The following is a 22,102-nucleotide window of genomic DNA, read 5'->3' as shown; positions in this document are numbered from 1 at the left end:
AAATACAACCTCTCTCTCTAGTTGCCGTCTTCCCTGATGGGAGGTTTGGTTTCTTCTTTTATTTAGAAAAGCTTTTTCTTCATTTCCTGTGAAGCTTTAGCGCTCGTCAATGAGTCAGAGGGGAAAGACGTAAATTTGCTCAGTGAAATATGCGTTGATGTCCCTCCCATCACTTTCTGTCGCTCCCCATCGCCATGGTAACCTCCAGCGCCACACGGCCGTGTATCCGTCCCCATCCCCCGTCCCTCCCTCAGTCCTCCCATCCCCCTCTCCGTCTCACCACACCTCATCTCCAGAACCACTCCCAGCATCCACTTGACTCACCTCCAAACACACACACACACACACACGTTTGCGCAGCTATCTTTGCGGAGCTATCTTTGCGGGAACTTTCCATTGACTTCCATTCATTTCTACAGCCTAAACCCGTATCTTTATCCTAACCCTAACCATTACATACCTAACCCTAACCATTACATACCTAACCCTAACCAAAACTCAATTAACACCTTAAGTCTTAAATCTGACCCCTGACCCAAAAACAGCGTTTCCCCTTGTGGGGACCAGGCTTCGGTCTGACACACACACTCCTCCAGCCTTCCTGTTCTCCACTCTACAGCGCTTAGAGCCACAGACTTTTTAAATCCTGTCCAATCATAGAAAGAAAATCTACACGCCTTCCATCTGTAGCAAAAACTACAAACCAAATGCTTTAATTATGAGAATTAGGATAATTATTGTCTAAGCCTTAAAGGTGTTTATTTTGTTCTAGGGTAAAACAGAGACAGCTGGAGTTTACCTTCCAGTTTTAAACCTGACAGTGATTAGAAACAGGAACATGCAGACAAATAACCGCAATCACAAACAGTTAAGTAACAGGATGAGGTGAAATAATCTACTTTATGATTTTTATTGTCCATGAGCCTCATTTTGCTCTCTATAAACTACTCAACCAATCTGAATAAGTTTGGACTGTCAGAGAAAATTGAAGAATTGCCAGGAATTTTTTAAAAGTGAAGTTCTGTGAAGTTATTCAAGACGTTATTTTGTAAATCTGTATTTGTGTCGTAACTTAAAGAGGCAGCGTTAAGTTATCCAGGCACATAGTGCCATTTTATAGTATAATCCAGTAACTATGTTACCTTCACTTGTTATATAAGAAATTTGACTTCAAAATTCAACACCATAAAAGTAACACTGTCTCTTTATGAAGCTCCTGCTCTTTCTGAAGCTCCGCCTTCAGGAAGTCATCACAACATGGCTCCATTAACCCTTTCACATGTTTTTAAATCATTTCTCAGCGTTTCACTGAGAAGTAGCTCCTATAATGAACTCTGCAGATGTTCCACCAGCTGTTTGCTCCTTCAGACTAGCCAGCACCAATTAGTAGAGTGGGGACTCATGGGGGATGAAGTTCTGAGGAGGAGCTGGTGGCAGATAAACGGTTCTCCTGAGACAGTAAGTTTCTTCGCCATTAGTACATTTAGCAGTGAGTGCATGAGATTGATTGACAGCACTAAGCCCCGCCTCCTGGCTCTGATTGGTTGTTTTTAGTGCATTTCTTCAGTAGCACTTCAGGGAGGACGTGGAGATCGATTTTTTCATAGATTATCTGTCTTATAACAAACTGCCACAATGTGGTGATAGTTTGAACAAATGTGTAAAAAACATATTCTTTATAAAGGTTGTATACTGCAGCTTTAAATTTACATTATAAACTAGCAAAAAATCTTTTCATTTGTCTCTACTGAAACCGTCAAATTTAATTTAATGGTATCCTCTTTCATAAAAATTTACGGTCCTGGTTGAAATTGAAGCATTTACGTGAGGCTCCTGCTGGCTAAGCAGCTACTTAGCTTGCTAATGCCTTGGGCCGGCTCTGTTTAACCTCAGCAGCCAACACAATCTTCACTTAAACACAACATGCTGCTATTTGCCAACCTTACCTCTGAAATGATTCAGGTTTATTCCTCCTCCCCAGAAGCAACTCGAATCTAAAGGTTTTGATGGCTGGAAGCATCAGCCTTCAGTTTGTATCAGATCCTGAGGAGAGGAATCAACAGCAGCTCTCCATGAAGTCACAGACAGACAAACTGTCAGACAGTGATGAGAAACTGGTGTCTAGAGGAAATGTTGCAACATTGTCCAAAAGATGTATGTCTTTCGGTCCAGAATGTGTAGTTCTTTGTGACTGTGAAAAACATCGCCAAGCTCATCGTTTTCCCAAAACCTAACGCCGCTCATTCCAACATGTTCGTGTAAAACACAGGAAATAATTGTGCAGCATTTGGCTGGCTGTCAGATGAGTGACTGATGAAACAGTTAGCCGGAGCGCTGACCAACACAGCTGCCTCTGTTTTTGTGGTCACATGATAATAATAAAAAATCAGAGGTCACATATTTGTTACTCGCAGGATGAGTGTTTCTCTTTGTTCTGCTGTTTCTCTTCAGCGAATCCGTTTAAGTCACTAAAGTTAGATTAGCTGCTTCTGACCAGATTAAGGTCTCAAACTCAGATAAGCTGCTTAAAACAGTCCCTAATGTGAGCTAATGTTCACTCCAACAAACCAACCAACACACACACACGCACACGCCCTCAGAGGAAGGGGAAGACTGAAGGAAGAAAAATTAAGCAGGGCACGCCTTAATTTCATTAATACAACAACCTCGTCTTAATGGGCACAAGAGGAAAAAAACAGCAAAAAAGAAAGCAGAACAACGGATGAGAGAAAGGAATGATGGATAAGCAATCTGGAGGATTAATTTAGCTAATCTCATTTAGTCAAGCAGACCTCCATCTCACCCTCATTTCTGATAAAAAACCTTTCAGTCTGCCTCTGAAACACTAAAGACTCACTTTGTAAAAGGACAAGAGGCAATTCTTTCCTTTATGTAAAACAGAACCTGAAAGCAGAAACAGAAAAACACCAGAAAGTCAGAAAACTATCAGAAACTCTTGTTTCTGAGGTGAAGGTTAATGCTTCCAGTAGAGTTTAAAAATTATTCAAACACATTAAATAAGTATTTCTGGGTTTAGTGACCAGAACCGCCAGCGAATAGCATCTAAAAACGCTCACAACTTCATATTTTAACAGTTCAAACACTAAATAGGGAGAACTCCTGCAGTGACGGACCGCTGCATCCTGGATGCACAACGCAGCGTTAACTCAGATCCTTCCTCCCAGCAGCTTAGACTTCATATCCATCACTTCTCCCAACAGACGTAGGAACTGTTTACACTCCTGCTGGCATCTGCACAGCTTTTTAAGCATTTTAAACATTTCTGTTCATATCTGCACAGCTCTTTTTATTGTCGCTTATTGTAAATATTTTGTTCACTTTTAATGCACAAATACACAGGTACGTTTTGAAAATCTTTTACAAATCTTCCCAGCTGCATATTCCTAATATAGCAATAAAGTCGCTGAGTTGCAACAGTGGAATGACTATTATTAACTGTTAACATGCAGACCTGACCTGGTGGGTGGATGTGGAGCAAAATAGGGCAGCAGCTGATTTTCAGACCTTTTCTTCACATGGAAGTACCGGCCGATCACCGATCTTCCAAACGTCAGGCTGATTTATGAGCGAACTCTTAGTTTGGGTTTCTTATGTTGCGTCGCCAGCCTCTTTGTGCACGAGGTTGATATTCCACATGCACAAACTTTGCCAGTCGCTTGGCTGGAGGAGGGAAAATGATTTTTGCCGTAAGATGAGCTGGAAATGAATGAAGAGGGAGCGATTTCGAGCTGTTCACACCTGCTGCTGACGATGCATCCTCGGTTCCCCAAACCGGTGGAAACGAGTGCAGGCTCTCAACAAAACAGCAAGTTTGAACTGAACCGAATTAGTTCAAGAATAAAAGTTCAAACAGCAGGAAGTTCAATGAGCTCGAGTTTTTTAACTGCTAGTCTGGCTTTATGTTGATGTTATATAGATGTAGAGATTAGTGCGCTCAAAATAAACAATAAATCAATTAATGGCATAATAAAATAAAACAAGCTAATAATTTCCATTTGAATGATTTGTAATTTTTTTCCTACCAAAAACTGGATGATAAAACTCTTCAGTCTGGTACTTTGCTCTCAACTGGCCTTTTCTTTGAAAGACAATTTTGTTTACACAGACTTTATAATTCATTTTATTTACATTTATGTTGTTTATTTATTTTGGACATTTAAAATGTCTTCCAGTTCCAGTGTTAAAGGTTCATTATAATATAAAGCTTACTAAGAATATGTGACCATTATATTACTTGAAAATGGTCTCAAAACAACAATATTATTGTTTATTGCAATAACGTTTGCAATAAAGCAAAATCCAGGATCGTCCAGTAAAATTTGCAATCGTGGTAGGTCTAGATGCAGCTGTAGTTTATTTTTATGTAGCTTTGATGAAAACATTTGAACCGATTTATGAAAGATTTTTACATTTCAGATCCAGTTGAGAGTTTGAGTCGAGACAGAACCAGTATTTCTCAGTTTGTGGTTATTGGTGGAAATAGAAGTGGAGCTCAGAAATCACCAGAACGTTTTTCTGGGACATAAAGTTCATCTCATAAAGGAGAAATGTACCGTATTTTCTGTACTATAGAGCGCACCTCACCATAAACCGTACCTACAAAGTTTTCTTAAAAACATGTACAAGCCGCACTGGGCGATGAGCCGCTGGTATCTCCGCCCCTCAAGGTTTTCCACAAGGACCCTCTGCCAGATCTACAGCCTTCAACTTAAAAGCTGCATCATATAAATTTCTTTGTGTGTTTCCATGATGAGGGGAATGAGTTTGAAAACATTTCTCCGTCGTGTCTGCTGCTAGCATGTACTTGTTCTAAATGAAAAGCAGCAATTTCTTCTTTGATTTCCAATTATGACTTCCAATGATTCACTTCCTGCTGAAGAGCCCCCTGGTGGTTGAAGAAAAATCCACAGAAAAGCTGCGCTGGGCTCCAAGCTGCATGGTTCAAAGCGTGGGGGGAAAGTAGCGGCATATAGTCCGAAAAATACGGTAATTAAAAATAAAAAATTATCAACTGAATGCACAGCCATAAATTAACTATAACAACAATTTTCAATGAGAAACTGAATGTGTGATGGAATGGTTAGACATTTTGCAATTAAATCATTACTAAGATTTAAACAAGTAAAAAACAAAACAAGAATGCAAATATATTTATATATCATAATGATATATAAAAAACTTTAAAAACCAGATGAAAAGGAGTAGGAAGAAGTCCAAGATTATTAAATCTGATTGTCTCTTGCAAATATATCACACATTATTCATATTAAACATCAAAATTTTACTTGTAATATTCATGTAATAGAATCTAGTCTGAGACTTTATTGAAAATTGTAAACATCATAAACAGATCTGGGCGAAAATCCCAACATATTATGAGTAAAAATAATTAGGGAATAAAAATCTGCTGAAACCAAGACGGCTGCTTAAAGCTCAACGACGCAGAGTGTGTTTGGGATTACACAGAAAAAACAGAAAAACCGGCTCCATGTTTATCGTAGTTTTGTTCTTTAGGAATAAGCTCCGCTCAGTAATTTAATTAGTCGCCTTGGCAGCAATAGTGAGGTCATTCAGCGCCGTCGGTTATGAAGCAAACAGAAGACCTGTCAAACATCATCCAGTTGGAGTAAACTGGATCATTTTCAAATTTTCTTCAACTGAAGCTTTGAAAGACGTCTTCATATTTCTACTGGCATCCAGCAGGAGATGTTCATTTTGTTTTATTTTTTATCTTCCTAATTGAAACTCTGGCATGTATCTCGCTGAGTGGTTATGCTTTTATTGTGCAGGACTTTAATAGCGCTCTAATGGATTATTGACCGGGGAAAAAAAGAAGTTATCTGGAAGACAATAAAGAATATTTTATTTTATTGTATCGCAGATTAAGACCCGAGTATTTAAACATATGGATTACTTTCATTTTGGCTTCCTCTAATGACAAGATTTAAATGGGAGATAAAATAAAATGAAATCAGCAAGACGAGAAAGAGACTGAAAATAAACCTTCAAACGTAAGAACAGAAACTCAGTGACATGAACATTCAGTCATATTCAATAAATTAGAATATGCATTCTGATTAAAAGTTAAATAACCTAAAAGCAGGTATTAAAGAATCTTTATTTCTCTATTAAAATGTTTTATCTGAAATAGGAATATCAGATTTTGGCTGCATTCCCACCAGGCCTGTCTAATCCAACTCCAGTCCGTTTGTTTATAAATTCCAGTTCGGTTGGAGAGGGGTGAACGCTAAGCTAACTCTGGTCCTACAAACCTCGGTCTGGGTTTGGTTGAAGTGAACTCTGGTTCCGTTTGAATGTGAACGCCAAGCAGACCAGAGACCGCTCCAAAAGCAGGAAGTGGACTACAGCGCAGGGCATTCTGGGTAAATACAACCAAAGCAAACATGCTAGCCTAGCGCCAGTGGGAGAAATGGCTCGTGGTCTTCAGCCAAAGACTGAAGAGAAATCCTCCAAAAGCTAAAATCTGACACCTCCATTTTGTTTCCATTTGGTAAAGAAGGAAGTTGCTCTCAGTGTCTTCAGAGGTCTTTGTGTTTTTTTCCTTCAGTGGTTCTTGGTGCAGCGCCCCCACAGGCCAGGAGGGGAACAGGTCGCTCAAAGGGTTTGGCAGGTTTGACTCAGCGCATTGTGAAAGTTGATAGCATCTCAGCAGACCCCACACATGCTGGACATGAACTGTGTAGACCTTTACCTTCAGGTTGGCGCTACAGAAGCAAGTTTTCCCCCCAGACTGTCTCTGATTGACACTAATCAGGAGATACTCAGAGCCCAGATCGATATAACGCATGTTTGCACTGATTCAACCTCGTCTTCTCTTTAAAAAAAAACAACAACCCTGTATAAATGTATGGCAACAAACCAACAACAGGTAGCTGAATGAGGAGTTTATCTGCATTCATTTTGCCTTCAGTTCATGTTGGAAAAACAAACCCAACAAATAACTGGAAGATGCTGTGGCAGGAGCATTAATTATTCATCTGAACTCTTCTGGTTTCTGGAGTGATTATATGCCTATTTTTATTTTTATTTTCTCTAATCTAATCCTAAATCCTTAGTTGCTGGTGTTGCTAGGAGTTTGATGGTCTCTGTGCCTGAAGGAGGCGTCGACCTTTTAACCTCTGGTTCGTAATCCTGATTGAGTGCAGCTGCTAGTTTCTGTTTCTGGATGATATTCCAATGTTCCCAAAAACTTCCAAACAGAAGCAGCAAGTTTCTGGAACGGCATCCCAAAGCTCTGACCTCAACCCTTTTAAAACGTAATGGATTTAAAACCAGGGTCTGTTGCAGGAAACAATTTAATTTATGAACTCCAACTCTGCCAAAAAAAAAAAAAGGTCAAGAGTTTCTCAGAATTAAGGCAGATGTGTGTTTGAGGAGCAACTCAGTGATTTCACAGCTGACTGTGGAGAAAAAGAGAAACTAAGATAAATCATTTTAATTTATAAATAAACAACTTTTGACAGCAGAATGTCTAATGTGTTGATTTGACCAAATTCTCGTCCCATTGAAAAGTCAAACCAGATCAGAAACAGATTATTTTTCACAGAAGGTAATCTGGAATAGTTAGGAAGCTACACAAGTGTAAATAATTAATCACAAATTCTGCTATAGTGCATTATTTCATTCAATATTAATAAAAACAAGCGCCTGCAGATGAGGGACGATGTCAGACTGGAGAAGGAGGAACTCTTCCCTGAAGGCTGATTCAGTCCCGTTTCTGAGCCACATCCTGACTACAGGTGACAGCAAAGCAGAAACGTGAATGAACCTGAGAAAAATCAAACGTCTCCCTGACTGGTTTCATTTCTCCAGGCCAGACTGCCACTCCTACCTCCATCCACATGGGGATTTCATAAAGCAGACACACACACTTTGGGTCAAATTTAAATCAATGTACCTTCTAGGTTCTGCAGTCCAGATTAAGGCGTCCAGAACTCGTTTCAGGGTTTCACAGACCAACTCAGAGACATTTCAGCTTTCCATACCTGCGGCTGTGTTACGTAAGAGATGGTTAAGCCTCCAGCTGAGATCCGTCCTGACACACAAACACACTGACAACCAGACACACGCAGCGGCCTGCGAAGCCTTTGTTTTACCTCTGCAGGTGTTTCCCCGTCTTCCCGTCTTTTATCCCTCTGTTTTATCCCTTCGTTTTCTCCTCTTCACATTCCTGTCTCCATCGCCGCTTCTCCTTTATCTCAGCATCTTTTCACTTCTGTCTCCTGGCTCGTTCCCTTTCTCCACTCTTTTTTCTTCTTGCTTTGAATCTGCAGTGGATCATAAAACACACCCTTCAGAGCTCCGACTCCAAACCCCCCCGTTGCTCCGCTCCCGGCTCTCTGATTGGCTCATCCGCACCGATGACATCAGCCTCCTCCATCGCAGCCTCCCTCTCCATCTATTCCCTCGGTACTTCGCGCCCCTCCCTTCTCCTTTACATCCATCTCTCTTGGTCCCATATCCTGCTTTTCATTTTTACTGGTGGTGAACTGGTTAGATTGTTAGAACACCACTGGGGAAAACAAAAAACCCGGCTCTCTGCTGTTACTTCAAAATGCTGCTACATCACACCTCTATATGTAGGGATGAAAATTATTTCAGTAATCAGTAGATTCAGTTACCTAATCTTTAAGTATTAACTGATTTTATGACAAAATGTAAAGTTTTATCCCTATTGTCACAATAACATTTTTATTATTATCTATAAACAATAATATTGTTGTTTTGAAACCATTTTCAAATAATATAATGTAATGGCATAATGACAATGCAACAACACATTCTCAAAGATCAATACATTTTAATTTCTGATGAATACTTAACACTGGACCTGGAAGACATTTTAAATATCTTAAATAAATAAATAAAACTACAGAAACAACAAATAAAATGAATTATAAAATCTATGTAAGCAAAATTGTCCTTTCAAAAAGGGCTGTTTGAAACAAAAGCACCAGACTGAAGATTTTTATTGTCCAGATTTTGGCAGAGACAAAAAAAAGAGAAATATGATAAATTATGCAAATGGAAATTATTGAGCTCGTTTTAATTCATCATGCAATTATTTGATTTATTGTGAAAGGCCTAGCCATATATTTATGTTAAAAAACGTTAATTAAAGATGCTTTTTAACATTTTTCAACTCCACTGTGAAGTTAATTAGTAACTTCACACTCATTTTCATTCAGATAATTTGCCTTTTTAACTGTACAGCAGTCATCTAGTTTTTAATTTTGCTTAATAAATGTAGTAAATTGTATTTTTTGTAATATGAAAATGTTTGCATCAAGACTAATGTTATTTTTTATGCAAATATTTTTACTAGTTTTACTACTTTAATATGGAAATATAAAACTGTAAATTTTGTCTAAATATTCTTTACTATGTTTGTTTTATTGTGTTTTCAGCCATATTTAATATTTAAACTGCTCTTAGACCATTAGATTTTCTCCTTTTAGAGATTTTCACACAATCACTGTTCAGCTTTTGTGAATATTTTTTTTATTGATTTATGATTTTATTATTTTACCACCAAATGTTTTGCTAAGGCTAAAGTCTAATCCTGTAAAATTAGACGGAAACGTTTTGATGATTTAATCCATAGTTTAATTGCTGAATGTTTATAAATGAAATAAAGGTTTTATTGTCTTCTGTCATCAACTTGTTTCCCATTGCTGCACTGTTCTGTTAAACCACTAAACTTTAATTGACTCCCACTATTATTTTGACATGTTTTCTACATAAAACACTGAAGACAAATTAAAATATACTTATGTGACCACTAGAAGGCGCTATCACTCACAGTTTTAACATGATGACTGCATAAGGTTGAATTTATTTGTGTTTTAGTGGTGCTGTGGGCTTTCTGCCATGTCTGGTTTCCAGTTGGTGCTGCTGGTTTTTCATGGATTTTTTAAATTTGAGAGGAGTCTTACGTAAGATATAAAACATTTAATATATGGTGTATTTATATCATTTTATTTCATATTATCAGAGTCATTGTCATAATAATAAGTCATAAATGTTTTAAACCTGCTGTAGTTAAAGGAATCATATTGTTTTGTTTCACTTCCTGGTTTTATTGCCGCTCTGTTTTCAGTCATTTTGGCAGCCGTTTTCATCCTGGCAGTTTTTTGAAGCCGGGTGCAATATGGCGACCCATTTGTGCCCTTTTTGTCAAACACGTTGGGAGCCGTATGATAATCGTTGTGAATGCCCCCCGTGGTTGGATGTGGCTCGTTTGATAAAGGATGTGGCAGCCCCATGTGGTGCCGCTGATCTCGCTCTGCTAGAGCATATGTTGGGCTGGAACCGTGTGTCTGAGGAAAAGCACTAAGAAACGTTTCTGCAGCATCAACCAAAAACAGACAGGATAACCCAACATGGTGAGGCAGTGTAGTCCATCTGGGATTATATCCACAGCAGCAGTATACAATTTTGCACTAAAAGAACAAAAAATCATTTCTTTGCTTGTTAACAAAGAAACTCAAGTTCTTTAAAAACGGTTTCTTTTTAAAGTGGAGCTAAATCCATTGTGAAAACAGTTTTACGTCAAGTATTTGGGGAATCAAACAAATTTACACAAAAATATAATTTTCAAATAAACTTAAAAACAGCACACTTAGCAACCAATTTAGACAGTTAATTTGCAAAAAAAGAGGTTTAGTTATTCTTTAAATGAGTAACTAAACCTCTTTAGTTTAAGAGGCTTAGTAACTCTTTAAATGAGTAACTAAACCGCTTTAGTTTTAGAGGCTTAGTTATTCTTTAAATGAGTAACTAAACCGCTTTAGTTTTAGAGGCTTAGTTACTCTTTAAATGAGTAACTAAACCGCTTTAGTTTTAGAGGCTTAGTTACTCTTTAAATGAGTAACTAAACCGCTTTAGTTTTAGAGGCTTAGTTACTCTTTAAATGAGTAACTAAACCGCTTTAGTTTTAGAGGCTTAGTTACTCTTTAAATGAGTAACTAAACCGCTTTAGTTTTAGAGGCTTAGTTACTCTTTAAATGAGTAACTAAACCGCTTTAGTTTTAGAGGCTTAGTTACTCTTTAAATGAGTAACTAAACCGCTTTAGTTTTAGAGGCTTAGTTACCTCTAAACTTCTAAGGAAATCTGTGGAAATGTGGGTTGAGCCCGTTAAAAAAAGTGATAAAAAGATTCTGCATCAATTCCAAGTCACCATGCACTCTTTGGGAACAAACATTGGCCGAACCACACCAACCAAGAAACACGTTTTACACATTCAAAAAAAGATTTGTGGCACACACTAAACACAATATATATCAAAACAAATGGGAAATATAACTAAAACTATTATAGAAGTAACTATCACAATCCAATCAACCACTAATTCTGCAAAAATAACTTAACTAGAAATTAATAATGGGATATCTCAACATGTTTAAGCGTTTCTGCATATCTAAAAGTATGAATAAAAACTATAAATTTGACTTATTTTGCCATTTTCTCAGGTGCCTATAAAAAACTATTTTATAGCCATCATTTGGTTGGCTATATTTTAATTATCTGAAGCAAGTGTTAAAATAAACTTATGCCAACGACTAACATATTTTTTAAATTAAAAGAATAAAGCCATAATATTATAGTCATACTATTAGTACAATAAAGTCGTGAAATTAGCGAAAAAGAGTTGTTTTAATATGAGCAGAGCTTCGATAAGCGCTGACGTCACCAGACTTGTAAAAAATTTTATTATTTTTAAATTCACTAATAACTACTGCATTCTCCTCATTTACAACCTTACTCTGGTGATATTATGATTGTATTCTCATAAGACGTTTTATTCTATCATTTTTATTCTCAATAAAAGAAACCTTAGCATCATAAAAACTCTGCTGTTATATTGAGTTATTAACTTACCGTCTCCTGCCGTTAAGTTTCAGCTCCTCCGTTATGACGGTATGTTGTCTTGAACCGTAAAAAACGTTTTTCTCTGAATTCCGGTGTCTTATTAATCTGATATTTCTCCACTGTTACCTGCAGGTAGGTAACAAACGGAGGGATAAGCTAGCACAGGGCTAGCAAGGCTAACCAACGTTCACTGAACGGACGTTTAATGGCGTCTCATTTTACGTCGGCCGAACGTCGTCGACAAACGTTCTCGGCAACGTTCAGCGCTAGCTAGGTCGTTATAATCTGTTTCGATGAGCTTATTCTAGTTTTTTCCCCACAGTTTTCATATTTTACCCTTCTGAAATCCTCTTCTTTGCTGCCTGATCAAATAGTATAACGTCCTTTCTGTGTTTATTGCTGAATTTGTTCAGTCTGTGGCCAGGTTCAGTAGCATTGCTGAAGTCTTGGGTTGGACCATGTTAACATTTAAATTGCTACTATTATGGCTTTTCAGGAAAAGAAAGCAGGTTATTGCCATATCTTCAGTAGATCCTCTCCCTTTTTTCCCCATGTTCTGATCTTCTGCTTTGCAAATTGAGTTTGTTTGGAAGCAGCTATCTGCTCCATTATCTCCTCCACATCAAGTGGGTGGTTTTTCTCCTCCATACATTTCCTCCATCCTTCTTCACTAAAGCTTTAATTTAGTTAACCTGAGTGTGTGTGTGAGTGTGTGTGCAGGAGAAATGGGATGGTTAAAACGTAACAATCAATAAAATAGATGCTGATCATGGTTTGTGTCCTTGTCCCGTGTCTGCCATTGTCTAGGACGTGTCATCAATACACTGAGACGTCTGTAGGGATGCTGTTACTAGAAACGTGACTCAGTCTTCTTGACTGGAATACAAAATATGCAGAAACACACACATACACACACTCTGATAACTTATCGATCAATAACAACCTATCATACCTCCCCCTCTTCAATGTCAAATTATAAGGACAGCACAGAAGAGGATAAATATTTTAACAAGACTTTAAACGCCTTGAAATATTAATGTCATTCTTACAAAAATGTCTTGCATGTTTTTATTTTTATTTTTGGTACCCAATGAATTTGCTTTTGATTTTAGGTTTCTATATTGGGCTTATAAAAATTGATCTGAAACATTTTTTCTTTAATTATCCCACAATTAAACTTTAGATTTAAATCACTTTACAGTCTAAACCAGGGTCCTCCAGGCCCCAAACAGCATTAGCTTCTGGGCAGCGACCCACCTTACTGCTACAAAATATGTAAAGAATTATATTTTGGAATGTTTTTTATTTTATATTCCTTAATTATTACATTAATTTAGCATAAATACTGCGTCATACATACTGATTTTAGATGGCTATCAGACATGTTGCATAAAATGTTATTATCAGAGGACATATTATGACTTTATAACCAAATAATAAAAATTTTCCAACACAATCCCTTTTGATTATGAATATGTAATATTTTATATCACATCAAAGTTGATATTATCACCACAGTTTGGTTTTTTTGCAGCAATGTTCAATTCTTTTGGTATTTTTCTTGTCAAACTTTTCCATTTGCTTTGAGAAGCAAAGCAGCTTGATGAATTTGACTGGCAGCCAATCAGAAACATTTAAATGCATTACATATACATAAAGTTTATGGGTTTAATTTTTTTTAAATTTTATTTTAGAATATTTTTCTTATTTTCTCTCCAACTTTGAGGCCCCTCTGGCGCCCCTTGGTGGCTCTCCAGGGGATCGCAGCCCCAACACTGACGTAAACTTTGGTGGCTATAATTATTTAATGTCGTAATTAAATTAGATTCTCATTTTCCTCTGCAGCCTGGTGTTGCTCTTCCGTGTACCTCCAATAGCCATCTTGCTGCTGTTGGGAGACAAAATGTTGATACATTTTTTTTGATAAACTGTAATATTTTTATGGTTTCTGTTGCAGAAGAAAAACATACCGTCATGCTCCTGCTCAGCTAAGTAAAATGTCTAAAAGTCTGATAACCCCTGACTTCTCTTTATCTGGCATTGTCCTCAATATATGCAATGAAATTAAATATCTGGGACATTACATAACTGATGACCTATCTGATGATCGTGACATTTGTAGGCAGTATTGCATGATGTATGCACAGGCTAATATTTTGATCAGAAAGTTTGGTATGTGTTCATCCTCTGTGAAGGTAGCTCTTTTTAAAGTTTTCTGTACTTCATTTTACACAGCCCATCTATGGCGAAGATATAAAAAAAGTAGCCTGCACAAACTTTATGTGGCATACAATGATGGCCTGAGGCTCCTACTCAAAGTGCCTAGATCAGGGGTGGGCAACTCCAGGCCTGGAGGGCCGGTCTCCTGCAACTTTTAGATGTGTCTCTACTTCAACACACCTGAGTCAAATAATGAGGTCATTAGCAGGACTCTGGAGAACCTGACTGCACTTAGGAGGTGATTCAACTATTGGATTCAAGTGTGTTGGATCAGGGAGACGTCTAAGAGTTGCAGGACACCGGCCCTCGAGGACCAGGATTGCCCACCCCTGGCCTAGATGGAGCAGTGCCAGCCACATGTTTGCACATAACGCTGTTCCCACATGTGCAGCTGCGCTCAGGAATCTCATGTATAAATGTATGTGTAGATTACCCGTGTCATACAATAATATAATAGCAATTTTAGTAAACCCTGTTTTTAGTACAGCGAGATTTTTCTCAAGATTGTGGAAACATTGGCGTCATCATTTATTTGTGGCTCAGTGACTGTCATGTTTCTTTTTGTTTGTTTGTTTTTTCTTTTCTTTTTGTTTTACTATGGACCTCTTTTGTGTCTGAAATAAAGATTGATTGATTGATTGATCTAAGTAAAATACTACCCACAGGGATGTATTGAATGTTTCATAATTTCACAATATTTGAAGTTAAATTGAAGATGCCGGTGAAGTTACTAAAGCTCTATTTGTGTGTTACCCACCAGAGGGCGCTCTGATCTAGAAAATAATAAGTTTCTCTTGTTCTGTAGAGTAATTTAACTACCTTATAAGAACTGCTCGGAGTTTCTACGTTTTTAAGATTCACATCAGAAGCAAAACCTTCTGTTTCTGGTTTTGTTGCCCTGGTAAGGTGAGGTTTCAAGGGAGAACTTGACCTTAACTGTCTGTATGTTTAGGAGAATTTGGTTGTAGCTGATTCATCACTAAAACAGAGACAAAAGTAGAAATTAAAACAAATGTGCAGTAAGGATCGATCAGAGAAAACCTAATTTTATAGTGAGTAATCAATTATTCTGACAATCATTGAATCAAATACCTTTTTTTGGCCACATTTTGCAGATTTTTCATGTAACTACACAAGCCTTCGTAGGGATTCTCCGGACCATTAGACGGAGAGGTCATTGGTCAGAGGTCAGAGGTCAGCGCAGGAGCTTGCTGCAACAACAAGCTTTTTTTTTTAATAAACATGTATATGATTAATGTAAATGAATGAAATAATGTTCCACATGAACTAGTTTCTTGTTCTTATTTTTTGTAGTTTTACACAATCTTAACCTATAATATGTAATGATTCTATATATTTGCCGTCGCCTCCCCGTTCGACTCGCTCTGAGACATGCACAGTGTTTGTCTCGGAATGGGAAAAGATTCCCATCTAATCATCAGTAATAAATTTGCCTACATAAATCATAAGAAAGCATATAATGACATGTAAACTCAGCAGCGCTTCGCTTTCAGAGACGGTGGGGACCACGTCCAACCATCACTTTGAAAGGAAGCTCAAAGAAAGGTAAGCTCTGTGGAGGTTAGCAAAGCTAGCTGCACAGTGACAAATATAAAGTAATTAGTAAGTCACGTTATTGATTGGATTTTAATCGGTATGTTTTGCATCCAGTGAAAACAAGAATGTTGACAAACTGGACAATATGCTGACATTTTAGTGACATTTCCACAGTTGTGGTCTTGAAATAAAATCCCAACTCCTCAATGTCTGAGACCGAGACCATCAAAAAGAGGGCCTGAGACCGGTCTCATACAACACTAGTGTTTGATTGTGTCTCTGTGTTGGATTGTGATGGATGTTTGCTGGGAAATTAAATACTAAAATAATTCAGCTGGAGAAGAAAACGGCTTCAGGGGAACTCTTTTAGAGCATCTTCAAAATCAGCTTCATCTTGTGACTCTGACCTGCTAATTAGCTCTAATGCTAACTAACATTCAGAGCCTGATATCAGCTGGAAAAGGTCCAGTCAAAGTAGAGACAGTGGTAATTTTATTTTGGACCCGGCAGCAGTTTCTAAAAGTGGATTCAGGTTGGAGGTATTGAAGGACTGGCTTGATGGGGGCAGCAGGAGGAGACGTTCCCGGCCTCCTGATGAGTGGAAATGAGCACAACTGTCAGTATCTGCAGCAGAAGAGCTAATGACAGCATTTCTCTCAAAAAGACTGGAGAGGATCTCTGCAAGACACGGTGAATGTTTCAACAAGCTTTGAATCATTCACCCATAGGGGGCAGTGTAGCGCAAAGGTAAAACCTGTCAGCCAATCAGAATCCTTCAAAACAACTACAACTTCCTGTTAGGAATTCAACATGGCGCCAGGAGGTTCATTAATAGGTTGAACTGTTTTTAAATGGCTTATTAGAATACAGAGGCAATGAAACAAGATAATGTTGATTCGGAAAAGTGTCAAAGTAAGTTTGTGGAAATATTGGACAAGTATATATAGATGTCTACATAACAGTATAAGCTTTTATAATTTTACATTTTAAGACTATTTTAAAGCATTATTTTAATGTATTAAAATTTACACACATGGACAAATTTATTTATCGACCCTTTGTTAAAAATATCAGGTGTTTTGGTTTAAGGTCCTATTCCTGTCAGTGACATCGACTCCTAACTTTTATACTGCAGAGAAACTAAATTTCACTCAGTATTTCTGGTCTAGTTTCTTGTGTAAATATATTAATACACTTGAAATAAGAGAAAACTAACTTAGTAACTTCGTAAAGTAACTTCTCAGCAAAATACAGGAGTTTGTTTTAAGTCAGCTGAAAACATGGGGAAATATATAATTATAAATGAAACAATCTAGCAAAGGAATAAGTAGTTTCTCATCAATATTAAGGAATTGTTGACTTAAAACAAGCTCATATTTCTTGAGGAAAGGTTATTTCTAAGTTAGTTTTGTCTTATTTCAAGTGCAATAAGATATTTGCACAGGAAACTGGACCAAAGATACTCTGTAAGATTTTGTAAACAAGGTTTTTTGGGGGGTTTTAGTTCATTTTCTGACTCTTTGTATGGAATAAACATAATAAGTCCAAATGGTGTAAACAGAAAAACATGTTGTAATAGTCCCAGTTATAAAGTCATGCACTGGAAAAACTTCCCCGCACTACATGTACATGTGTTTGAACATGATGCATTTTGTTGTGTTTTCAATGTCATTAAAACCTCTTTAGAAAGCTCCCACTCCCACTGGTGGGCTCCCGCTGCTTCCTGACACTTATTAATGTCGCTGCCTGGAGGGGCCGTGACTCCCACAGTCACGGTGTGGGAACACATTACAGCCTAGCATCAGCACGAACAGCACGAACACGCTCACAAACATCTCCCAGTCGCACCACTCCACCGTTTCAGCTGATCAGACAGCAGGCTTTGTTACCGACAAACAACAATCTGCATCAGGGGAGCATTGAATCAGAACACAGGATAAAATGGGGAAATGTTGAACATTTAAGGCAAATTACTCCTGATCTCTGTTTTAGAGATGGTTCTGATGTGCCGCCTTAACACAGAATCAGTGAGCTAATTGTTAGCGTTTTCTCATTTTCAGTGCATTTAGCATCCCTAAACCAGGGGTGTCCAAAGTGTGGTCCAGGGGCCATTTATGACTGATTCTGGGGGGCCACACAGAATCCCCAACTTGGATCCACATAATTCAAGAACTGAATTATGATTTTCATAATTCAAGAATTATGAAAATCTAGCCTGTCCGTCACAGATGCAAACTTTTTACTTTTAATCAAATGCTTACCCTGATTAAAGATAATATTTTTTTATATTGTAATTTTCTCACAATAGAAAATGTTAAATATAACACAAAGTAAAATATGTAAAGACTTTTACTGTTAAAAAGTTGACTTTTTTTTTACTAAAAAATAAACTTTTGATTTATTTATTAAACTTGGCTAAACATAGCAGGTGTTTTGAAAGGAAGCGACTAAAATCTTTATCTTATAAGATAATAAATGTGCTCAATCAAGCCCAAAAGAATTTGAAAACTAAAAATTTCTTTTAATACAGAAAATCTGCAAAATCATTTTAAAGCTTTGGGTCATTTTTACAAAAAACTACTTTACTACTTGATTTTAGTCTATTATTATTTAATTGCTATTCACTTGTCGATTTTGACCCACATGACAAAAAGTTTGGACACTTCTGCTCTAAACTAATATTTCCAAATAATGTCAATAAATGTGACAATATCAGGTGTGAAATCTGACTATTTTCTTCTTTTTTTCCTCCTCAACTGTGACATTCAGCTGTAATCTGCTAATAGCTCGTTTTTACTCACTTTTAGAATAACTGTTTTGTAAACTTTCAGTTGGCTAAAGTTTGACATCTGTGTTGAGGTTTTGGTTATTGGCTGTTACGTTTTTTAGTATTTACACGTTAATATTAATGCTTTTATTTTGAAGACTGTAACTTCCAAAGTTCGGTTTGTTTTCCTGACCCTCAATCCTTTGTTCCCAATAAGCTGATTTCAAACAGGAACCAAGCAGGAATAAGATAAAAACCGACAGTAGAGACATAAACAATGTCTAGGGGTTTTATAGTACACATAAATTATAATGTTAGAGTTAAACTGGTGCTCCAACATCCACCTTGTGTTCTTCAATCCAGTGTAGCTCCATCTGTTCGGCACACAAAGCATCCAGCGCTGTCTTGCCAGAATGCAGATCCATGATTTAGAATGGCCTAGTAAAAGTCCAGACTGAATCCAACTGAGAATCTTTGGAAAGACATGATTGAATCTCACTGAATTTAACCTATTTGGAAACAGAAATGGGTATAAAGTTCAGTCTCTAGATGTAGAAACTAAAAGAATAGAAAAAATTTGCTTACTGTCTTATGAGGAAGCTGATTCAAACTCAGTTCAATTCAAAAAATACTTTACTGAACCAAAAAGGAAATGAAATGTTGTAACTCGTATTATTACATTTTTTCCAAGAGTTATTGTAAGTACTAATGGCTGTTGGCAGAGCTCTCGTAGCTGTCTGTATTACAGTGAATTTGAAGAAGCCTCTGACTGAAGACACACTGAAAAAACCAAGGACAACTGTTTGTCTAATAAAAGCAATATTCCTCCAGAAAGGCAGGAATTAAAATTTGAAAAAGAAAGTACAGTCACTCCAACCTGCAAAGTAATTCTAAAAAGGATGCTTACATGAAATAAAATAAATATCTGTCATACATGTGTACTGGGTTCTGGTTTATTACCAACATAAACAAGATTCCTGGAAAGAATGAAATGATTCATCGACCTGCTTTCAGGAGCTCTTTGTCCTTGATCCTCACCTTCTGCTTACAAATTAACCAACTTATTGCTGCTGTAACACCGCTAAGCAAACATACAAAACACTGATTTCTATTTAGAGTTTAAAATAACAGTTTATTGACCGAGAAGAAGAGAGGAAAGGAAAGCGTGTAATTGAGCCTAATCATTGCAGAGCTGCAGCCAGCATGCTGTCCGCCCTTGTGACAGTTTCATTATCAGGGCTGGAATGCAACACAAGAGTCGTTTCCCCTAATGATGCCCCTGCCTTCCACACCTCAGGACAAGTGAGTGTGGCTGACATGACTGTGGCGAGGCAGCGACAGGGAGGACAGATCGTTTGGCCACGTTGGTTGGGTGTGGCAGCCAATCACAGGGACGCGCTCAACTCCGGCCCCGGCGGCTGAAACCTGAAAGAAGATTTACTTCATGATGGCTTTTTTTGTTTGATTTACTGTTGGGTTGCAGTTTTATTCAACCTTCAAGCTTCTTCTTCCCAGTGGGAGAAAACCCAGAGGAGGAACCAAACTGCTGAAGGGAATGTTTATCCTTTTCTGGTTTGGGTGCAGCTTTGCAGTGGCGCAGTCATAAAAACTGCTGTTTTCATGGGGCTTTGTGCATGAATGGTTCTCTCTGGGTACTCCAGGTTCCTCCCAAAGTCCACAAGAATACAAGCCGATGTGACTGGCAGACATTTTGGGAGTCGGGGCCTCAAGTGGAAAAAAATGGGGGGAACCTTTGTAGTCAGCAGACTTTTGATTGAACCTCCTGCATAATTTGCATTGACTCACAAGAAAATAACATACCTGCCTCTTGTTTTGTTTCTATGTTTGAAATATGCAATCCTTTATGTGTTAGTGATACCTACAAACACCTACAAAGCAACTGGACCTGGTGGGTCCAGGAACATCAACTCCAAACAATAATGCATTTTTAAGTGCTGTAAAGAAAACAGGATGACATCCAGATCTATGATGGTGTTTATAGGCACCAACTACAAACCACTGAACCATCGTGAATAAAAAAAAATCAGTGCAACGGTACTGACACCACATGCTGCTCATTCAGCCAAGCAAATTTCTGTAGCGAGGCACCCATGTTCTAGTTACGGACTTAGCTGAGGGGAAAAGGTGTGTGTGTGTGTGGGCGTGTGTGTGTGTGTGTGTGGAACGGGGGAACTCTGCAGATGATTTACCTGAGTAATATTTATGAGGTTTAAATGTTGGTTTATCAAACTAATTGCTTTAGCGTTGAGTAACAGCACTCTCCTTGTTCAATGCTTCCAAAACGTCAGAGTTGGGGGTCAGGTAGTATTTTGGTTCTCCTGGGTCGTTAGGATGTTTGGTTCCTGGTTTCTGTCTGGCTAGCGGAGCCTCCAGGTTCTGCCTGGGAGCGGTCAGCTCACAGTCACTGTGGGTTCACTGACATTTGGGTTGGTTGGGCAGTGACAGTGGACCTGGGCTTGGTGTTGGTTCTCCCTGACTTTGCAGTGAAGGTGATGCAGCCTAAACCTTACGGACATATCCTGGTCAAAGATAACACAAGGTTCTTTACGTTATTACCGGAAGCCAACTGACTGAGAACTGACCCCTGTGGTACTCCACAAGTAACGCCAGAGCAGGAAGAAGATCATCGTTACCAACATCTACCTCATGTTTCAGTGTTCTCTTTGTATTTTTCATTGGACAACCATTGCCAGGAAGGAAGGTGTTCCACTGTTACATGTTTTCTTTATTTGTGGATATTATTTCTTTCTGTGGTTCAGTGAGTCCCAAAGCCTGAGAAATGTCAGGAATGGGGAGGAAATGGAGGAAGATCTTCTGTGGTAATCCCTAAAAGGAGCAACTGAAAGGAGGGATCTATCTTACTGTAAGAGGTCACTCACCTGACGCTGACTCATTGCTGCTTTATGGCAATGTGTCACATATTCACTCCGGTGACAACAACAATCCCATCATGACTATGAAACATTGCTGGACAGTTTCAGATTAGACTCCAGGTCTGCATTCTATGAGGTTGGAATAATACAAACAGGAAACAAGGAAACAATGAGCCGGTTCATCCCATCAACTGCATTCCAGCACTTCCTCCTTTCAGCAGATTTTCTCCTCATAATACGGAAACACAGGCTGCTCTGAGGCGTCTCATGAAATGCAGAACATTTTGTACATCCAAGTGTTTATCAGTGTTTTCTCCTGTTGTTTGTGCCACAGCCATCCAACACAAACAACAATTCAACATGTAACTGCACTTGAGGGAGTTGCGATCATGCCGTAATTGTTTTCATTCTTGTGCAAAAACTGCAGGCCAAACAAACCGAAATGTCACATCTTGACCTTGCTTTTAAAACGGATGAATGACTCGTTCAGCTGGGTTTCATGGAGAAATAATCAGCAATGTTCCTACAAATTTAAAATTTGGAACAATTTCCTCTATATTCTACTCAAATCTTAGGTTATCCCTGATGTTTTCTGGATGTCTGGAGCCTGTTACAAACACAGTCCATTATTCTTAAGCTGAATGTATGAAGAATCATAAGCTTTGACAGAAATGTACCAGCATTTCCCCCAAAGAGTCATCAGTGTAGTTTGGTCTAAAAATGAAGTGAAAGGTTTTCCATGTCTTTAGA

The 22,102-nt window shown here is 38.1% G+C and overlaps 1 protein-coding gene and 1 long non-coding RNA gene across 7 annotated transcripts in view; one reads left to right on the top strand and one right to left on the bottom strand.

The window, feature by feature from the left end:
• The window catches only part of LOC114140282 (neural cell adhesion molecule L1.1-like), a 46,333-nt gene extending 34,239 nt beyond the window's left edge, over positions 1 to 12,094 (bottom strand). For 4 of the 6 annotated variants that reach the window (XM_028010049.1, XM_028010047.1, XM_028010051.1 and 1 more), the window contains exons 1-2: positions 11,924 to 12,094; positions 8,139 to 8,309 (exon numbers count right to left, since the gene is read on the bottom strand). The gene's annotated coding sequence lies outside the window, so the exon portion shown is untranslated. Of the gene's footprint in view, positions 1 to 1,946; positions 2,083 to 8,138; positions 8,352 to 11,923 lie in introns of those variants that run through there. The other 2 variants (XM_028010048.1, XM_028010050.1) reach the window with 2 other exon arrangements.
• On the top strand, positions 6,236 to 21,091 carry LOC114140286 (uncharacterized). The gene is made up of 3 exons (XR_003594538.1): positions 6,236 to 6,337; positions 7,400 to 7,407; positions 21,081 to 21,091. It is a non-coding gene; the product is annotated as an uncharacterized LOC114140286 (long non-coding RNA).
• Positions 21,092 to 22,102: the final 1,011 nt, after the last annotated feature.

This window comes from Xiphophorus couchianus, chromosome 24 (assembly GCF_001444195.1).
Source record: "Xiphophorus couchianus chromosome 24, X_couchianus-1.0, whole genome shotgun sequence".
Lineage (NCBI taxonomy): Eukaryota > Metazoa > Chordata > Actinopteri > Cyprinodontiformes > Poeciliidae > Xiphophorus > Xiphophorus couchianus.
This window is presented reverse-complemented; position numbering and strand designations above follow the sequence as displayed.